The following is a 7,923-nucleotide window of genomic DNA, read 5'->3' on the forward strand; positions in this document are numbered from 1 at the left end:
GCTTGAGGTCATGCCTTCTCAATTGAACCGGCTTCCCTCTTGAATCTCTCTTCCATTGTGCGCCCTCTTCACATATGACTGTGAGGACATGGTCCAACCTTTGATCAAAGTTGACCCTTCTAGTGTAAGGATGTTCATCTCCTTGCATCATGGGCAAGTCGAATGCTAATCTTACATTTCCTGGACTAAAATCCAAGTATTTCCCCCGAACCATTGTAAGATAATTCTTCGGATCCGGGTTCACACTTTGATCATGGTTCTTGGTGATCTATGCATTGGCATAGAACTCTTGAACCATCAAGATTCCGACTTGTTGACTGGGGTTGGTAAGCACTTCCCAACCTCTTCTTCGGATCTCATGGCGGATCTCCGGATATTCACCCTTTTTGAGTGAAAAGGGGACCTCGGGGATCACCTTCTTCAAGGCCACAACTTCATAGAAGTGGTCTTGATGCACCCTTGAGATGAATCTATCCATCTCCCATGACTCGGAGGTGGAAGCTTTTGCCTTCCCTTTCCTCTTTCTAGAGGTTTCTCCGGCCTTAGATGCCATAAATGGTTATGGAAAAACGAAAAAGCAACGCTTTTACCACACCAAACTTAAAGGTTTGCTCGTCCTCGAGCAAAAGAAGAAAGAAGAGAGTAGAAGAAGAAGAAATAAGGAAGAAGGGAATGGCTTAGTGTATTCGGCCAAAGAGGGGGAGAAGTGGTTTTAAGGTTGTGTGAAAATGAATGAGTGAAGAGGGGTTTATATAGGAGAGGGGGGAGATGTGGTTCGGCCATTATGGGAGGGTTTGGGAGGGAAAGTGGTTTGAATTTGAAGGGTGAGGTTGGTGGGGTTTTATGAAGGATGGATGTGAGTGGTGAATAGAAAGATGGGATTTGATAGGTGAGGGGTTTTTGGGGAAGAGGTATTGAGGTGATTGGTGAATGGGTGAAGAAGAAGAGAGAGTGGTGGGGTTGGTGGGGATCCTGTGGGGTCCACAGATCCTAGTGGTGTCAAGGAAAAGTCATCCCTGCACCAAATGGCATTCAAAATCACGTTTTGAGCCATTTCTGGCGTTAAACGCCGGGCTGGTGCCCATTCCTGGCGTTTAACGCCAGGTTCTTGCCCTTTTCTGGCGTTTAACGCCAGTCTGGTGCCCCTTTCTGGCGTTAAACGCCCAGAATGGTGCCAGACTGGGCGTTAAACGCCCAACTGCTAGCCTCACTGGCGTTTAAATGCCAGTGAGTTCTTCCTCCAGGGTGTGCTGTTTTTCTTCCTGTTTTTCATTCTGTTTTTGCTTTTTCAATTAATTTTGTGTCTTCTTATGATCATCAACCTACAAAATAAAAAAATAGCAAAAGAAAATATATAAAATATAACATTGGGTTGCCTCCCAACAAGCGCTTCTTTAATGTCAGTAGCTTGACAGAGGGCTCTCATGGAGCCTCACAGATACTCAGAGCAATGTTGGAACCTCCCAACACCAAACTTAGAGTTTGAATGTGGGGGTTCAACACCAAACTTAGAGTTTGGTTGTGGCCTCCCAACACCTAAACTTAGAGTTTGACTGTGGGGGCTCTGCTTGTCTCTGATTTGAGAGAAGCTCTTCATGCTTCCTCTCCATGGTGACAGAGGGATATCCTTGAGCCTTAAACACAAAGGATTCTTCATTCACTTGAATGATCAGTTCACCTCCATCAACATCAATCACAGCCTTTGCTGTGGCTAGGAAGGGTCTGCCAAGGATGATGTTTTCATCCATGCACTTCCCAGTTTCTAGGACTATGAAATCAGTAGGGATGTAATGGTCTTCAATCTTAACCAAAACATTCTCTACAAGTCCATAAGCTTGTTTTCTTGAGTTGTCTGCCATCTCTAGTGAGATTCTTGCAGCTTGTACCTCAAAGATCCCTAGCTTCTCCATTACAGAGAGAGGCATGAGGTTTACACTTGACCCTAAGTCACACAGAGCCTTCTTGAAGGTCATGGTGCCTATGGTATAAGGTATTGAAAACTTCCCAGGATCTTGTCTCTTTTGGGGTAATTTCTGCCTAGACAAGTCATCCAGTTCTTTGGTGAGCAAAGGAGGTTCATCCTCCCAAGTCTCATTTCCAAATAACTTGTCATTTAGCTTCATGATTGCTCTAAGGCATTTAACAACTTGCTCTTCAGTGACGTACTCATCCTCTTCAGAGGAGGAATACTCATCAGAGCTCATGAAAGGCAGAAGTAAGTCCAATGGAATCTCTATGGTCTCATTTTGAGCCTCAGATTCCCATGGTTCCTCATTGGGGAACTCTGTGGAGGCTAGTGCACGCCCATTGAAGCCTTCCTCAGTGGCGTCCACTTCCTCTCCTTCCTCTCCAAATTCGGCCATGTTGATGGCCTTGCACTCTCCTTTTGGATTTTCTTCTGTGTTGCTTGGGAGAGTACTAGGAGGGAGTTTAGTAATTTTCTTGCTCAGCTGTCCCACTTGTGCCTCCAAATTCCTAATAGAGGACCTTGTTTCAGTCATGAAACTTTGAGTGGTTTTGATTAGATCAGAGACCATGGTTGCTAAGTCAGAGGTGTTCTGCTTAGAACTCTCTGTCTGTTGCTGAGAAGATGATGGAAAAGGCTTGCCATTGCTAAACCTGTTTCTTCCACCATTATTGTTGTTGAAACCTTGTTGAGGTCTCTCTTGGTTCTTCCATGAGAAATTTGGGTGATTTCTCCATGAAGAATTATAGGTGTTTCCATAGGGTTCTCCTAGGTAATTCACCTCTTCCATTGAAGGGTTCTCAGGATCATAAGCTTCTTCTTCAGATGAAGCATCCTTAGTACTGCTTGGTGCATTTTGCATTCCAGACAGACTTTGAGAGATCAAATTGACTTGTTGAGTCAATATCTTGTTTTGAGCCAATATGGCATTCAGAGTGTCAACCTCAAGAACTCCTTTTTTCTGGCTTGTCCCATTGTTCACAGGATTCCTTTCAGAAGTGTACATGAATTGGTTATTTGCAACTATTTCAATGAGCTCTTGAGCTTCTGTAGGCGTCTTCTTCAGATGAAGAGATCCTCCAGCAGAGCTATCCAAAGACATCTTGGATAGTTCAGAGAGACCATCATAGAAAATACCTATGATGCTCCATTCAGAAAGCATGTCAGAAGGACATTTTCTGATCAATTGTTTGTATCTTTCCCAAGCTTCATAGAGGGATTCTCCATCCTTCTGTCTGAAGGTTTGGACTTCCACTCTAAGCTTACTCCATCTTTGAGGTGGAAAGAACTTTGCCAAGAAGGCATTGACTAGCTTTTCCCAAGAGTCCAGGCTTTCTTTAGGTTGAGAGTCCAACCATATTCTAGCTCTGTCTCTTACAGCAAAAGGGAATAGCATCAGTCTGTAGACCTCAGGGTCAACCCCATTAGTCTTGACTGTGTCACAGATTTGCAAGAATTCAGCTAAAAACTGATGAGGATCTTCCAATGGAAGTCCATGGAACTTGCAATTCTGTTGCATTAGAGAAACTAATTGAGGCTTAAGCTCAAAGTTTGTTTGCTCCAATGGCAGGGATAGAGATGCTTCTCCCATAGAAGTCGGGAGTATGTGCAGTAAAGTCACCCAGCACCTTCCTTGCATTGTTGGCATTGTTGTTGTTTTCGGCTGCCATGGGTTCTTCTTCTTTGAAGAATTCGGTTAGGTCCTCAACAGAGAGTTGTGCCTTAGCTTCTCTTAGCTTTCGCTTCAAGGTCCTTTCAGGTTCAGGGTCAGCTTCAACAAGAATGCCTTTGTCTCTGCTCCTGCTCATATGAAAGAGAAGAGAACAAGAAAATGTGGAATCCTCTATGTCACAGTATAGAGATTCCTTGAGGTGTCAGAGGAAAAGAAAAATAGAAGAAAGAAGAAGGAGAATTCGAACTTGATCAGATAGAGTTCGAATTGTGCATTAAGAAGGAGTGATACTCCATAAATAGAAGGATGTGAGAAGAGGGGAAGAGAGTTTTCGAAAATTAATCAAAGAGATTTTTGAAAACATTTTGAAAAATTGATTGATAATTTTCGAAAACTCAAAGTGGAAAAGAAATCAAGTGATTTTTGAAAAAGATTTTGAAATTAGAAATTAAAAATATTTGATTGAAAATTTATTTTGAAAAAGATGTGATTAAAAAGATATGATTGAAAAGTTATGGTTTTAAAAAGATGTGATTTAGAAGATATGATTTGAAAACAATTTTAAAAAGATTTGATTTTAAAACAATTTGAAAAGATTTGATTTTAAAAATTAATGACTTGCCTAACAAGAAAAGATATGATTCAAACATTAAACCTTTCTCAACAGAAAAGGCAACATACTTAAGATGTTCAATCAAATCATTAATTGTTAGTAAGTATCTTTGAAAAAGGAAAGAAATTAATTTTGAAAACATTTGATTGAAAAGATATGATTTGAAAAAAATTTGATTTTGAAAAACTTTGAAAACTTGAAAAAAAATTGATTTGAAAACAAAATCTTCCCCCTTGTGCCATCCTGGCGTTAAACGCCCAGAATGGTATCCATTCTGGCGTTTAACGCCCAAAATGCTACCTTTTTGGGCGTTAAACGCCCAACCAGGTACCCTGGCTGGCGTTTAAACGCCAGTCTGTCCTTCTTCACTGGGCGTTTTGAACGCCCAGTTTTTCTGTGTAATTCCTCTGCTGCATGTTCTGAATCTTCAGTCCCTTGTACTATTGACTTGAAAATAGAACCAAACTTAAGATTAGACACTAGACTCAAACAAGAAACATAAAGTATTTTTGGTTTTTATGATTTTAAAAATTTTTTGTGCTTTTTTTGAAAACTATGTGAAAACAGAAAATAAAGGTTTCAGAATTCTCAATTTGAATTTCCAGGAATCATTGCAATGCTAGTCTAAGACTCCGGTCCAGGAATTAGACATGGCTTCACAGCCAGCCAAGCTTTCAAAGAAAGCTTCGGTCCAAAACACTAGACATGGCCAATGGCCAGCCAAGCCTTAGCAGATCATTGCTCCAATAGCAAGATTGATAGAGATCAACAAGCTATTGTGATGATTAGTTGAAACCTCGGTCCAATAAGATTAGACATGGCTTCTCAGCCAGCCAGGTTTCAACAGATCATCATGAAACACTAGAATTCATTCTTAAGAACTCTGAAAAAAAAATACCTAATCTAAGCAACAAGATGAACCGTCAGTTGTCCATACTCAAGAACAATCCCCGGCAACGGCGCCAAAAACTTGGTGCTGTTGCCGGATTTTGGCACTGATGTCACCGGACCAAAAGCTTGCTCAAAACTCGAACAATCCCCGGCAACGGCGCCAAAAACTTGGTGGGCGAAATCGTGATCACTACAACTTCGCACAACTAACCAGCAAGTGCACTGGGTCGTCCAAGTAATACCTTACGTGAGTAAGGGTCGATCCCATGGAGATTGTTGGTATGAAGCAAGCTATGGTCACCTTGTAAATCTCAGTCAGGCAGACTCAAATGGGTATAGTGATAAACGAATAAAGCATAAAGATAAAGATAGAGATACTTATGTATATCATTGATGAGAGCTTCGGATAAGCGAATGAAGATACCTTCCCTTCCGTCTCTCTGCTTTCCTACTGTCTTCATCCAATCCTTCTTACTCCTTTCCATGGCAAGCTCATGTAGGGTTTCACCGTTGTCAGTGGCTACCTCCCATCCTCTCAGTGAAAATGTTCCCATGCTCTGTCACAGCATATGGCTAATCAGCTGTCGGTTCTCGGTCAGGCCGGAATAAAATCCATCGATCCTTTTGCGTCTGTCACTAACGCCCCGCCTGCTAGGAGTTTGAAGCACGTCACAGTCATTCAATCATTGAATCCTACTCAGAATACCACAGACAAGGTTAGACCTTCCGGATTCTCTTGAATGCCGCCATCAGTTCTCGCCTATACCACGAAGACTCTGATCTCACGGAATGGCTGGCTCGTTTGTCAGGCGAGCACTCGGTTGTCAGGCGATCAACCATGCATCGTGTATCAGGAATCCAAGAGATATTCACTAAGCCTCATATGCTTGTAGAACAAGAGTGGTTGTCAGTCACTTTGTTCATAAGTGAGAATGATGATGAGTGTCACGGATCATCATATTCATCAAGTTGAAGAACAGGTGATATCTTGGAACAAGAACAAGCGGAATGGAATAGAAGAACAATAGTAATTGCATTAATACTCGAGGTACAGCAGAGCTCCACACCTTAATCTATGGTGTGTAGAAACTCCACCGTTGAAAATACATAAGAACAAGGTCTAGGCATGGCTGTGAGGCCAGCCTCCCAGTGATCAAAAGATTCAAAGATCTCAAGATGTCAAATACAATAGTAAAAGGTCCTACTTATAGAAAACTAGTAGCCTAAGGTGTACAGAGATGAGTAAATGACATAAAAATCCACTTTCGGGCCCACTTGGTGTGTGCTTGGGCTGAGCAATGAAGCATTTTCGTGTAGAGACTCTTCTTGGAGTTAAACGCCAGCTTTGGTGCCAGTTTGGGCGTTTAACTCCCATTTAGCTCCCAGTTTAGTGCCAGTTCCGGCGTTTAACGCTGGAATTTCTGTAGGTGACTTTGAACGCCGGTTCGGGCCACCAAATCTTGGGCAAAGTATGGACTATCATATATTGCTGGAAAGCCCAGGATGTCTACTTTCCAACGCCGTTGAGAGCGCGCCAATTGGGCTTCTGTAGCTCCAAAAAATCCACTTCGAGTGCAGGGAGGTCAGAATCCAACAGCATCTGCAGTCCTTTTCAGTCTCTGAATCAGATTTTTGCTCAGATCCCTCAATTTCAGCCAGAAAATACCTGAAATCATAGAAAAACACACAAACTCATAGTAAAGTCCAGAAAAGTGAATTTTAACTAAAAACTAATAAAAATATACTAAGAACTCAACTAAAACTACTAAAAACATACTAAAAACAATGCCAAAAAGTGTACAAATTATCCGCTCATCATTGAGCTCCTCAATGTCTCTTCCTTGTCTTTGTTGCTCCTCTCTCATGATTCTTTGGTCTTCTCTAATTTCATGGAGGAGAATGGAGTGTTCTTGGTGCTCCACCCTTAGTTGTCCCATATTGGAACTCAATTCTCCTAGGGAGGTGTTTAGTTGCTCCCAATAGTCTTGTGGAGGAAAGTGCATCCCTTGAGGTATCTCAGGGATCTCATGATGAGAGGGGTCTCTTATTTGCTCCATCTTCTTCTTAGTAATGGGCTTGTCCTCATCAATGGGGATGTCTCCCTCTATGTCAACTCCAACTGAATAACAGAGGTGACAAATGAGGTGAGGAAAGGCTAACCTTGCCAAGGTAGAGGACTTGTCCGCCGCCTTATAGAGTTCTTGGGCTATAACCTCATGAACTTCTACTTCTTCTCCAATCATGATGCTATGGATCATGATGGCCCGGTCTAGAGTAACTTCGGACCGGTTGCTAGTAGGAATGATTGAGCGTTAAAACTCCAACCATCCTAGCCACGGTTTGAGGTCATGCCTTCTCAATTGAACCGGCTTCCCTCTTAAATCTCTCTTCCATTGGGCGCCCTCTTCACAAATGTCAGTGAGGACTTGTCCAAACCTTTGATCAAAGTTGACCTTCTAGTGTAAGGGTGTTCATCCTTGCATCATAGGCAAGTTGAATGCCAACCTCACCTTTTCCGGACTAAAATCCAAGTATTTCCCCCGAACCATAGTAAGCCAATTCTTTGGATCCGGGTTCACACTTTGATCATGGTTCTTGGTGATCCAGCATTGGCATAGAACTCTTGACCATTAAGATTCCGACTTGTTGAATGGGGTTGGTAAGAACTTCCCAACCTCTTCTTCGGATCTCATGTCGGATCTCCGGATATTCACTCTTTTGAGTGAAAAAGGGACCTCGGGGATCACCTTTTTCAAGGCCACAACTTCATAGAAGTGGTCT

General features: G+C 42.2%; 1 non-coding gene across 1 annotated transcript; it reads left to right on the top strand.

The window, feature by feature from the left end:
- The first annotated feature begins 3,122 nt into the window (after positions 1 to 3,122).
- Positions 3,123 to 3,230, top strand: LOC130978727 (small nucleolar RNA R71). The gene has a single exon (XR_009086344.1). It is a non-coding gene; the product is annotated as a small nucleolar RNA R71 (small nucleolar RNA).
- Positions 3,231 to 7,923: the final 4,693 nt, after the last annotated feature.

This window comes from Arachis stenosperma, chromosome 4, assembly GCF_014773155.1.
Source record: "Arachis stenosperma cultivar V10309 chromosome 4, arast.V10309.gnm1.PFL2, whole genome shotgun sequence".
NCBI lineage: Eukaryota > Viridiplantae > Streptophyta > Magnoliopsida > Fabales > Fabaceae > Arachis > Arachis stenosperma.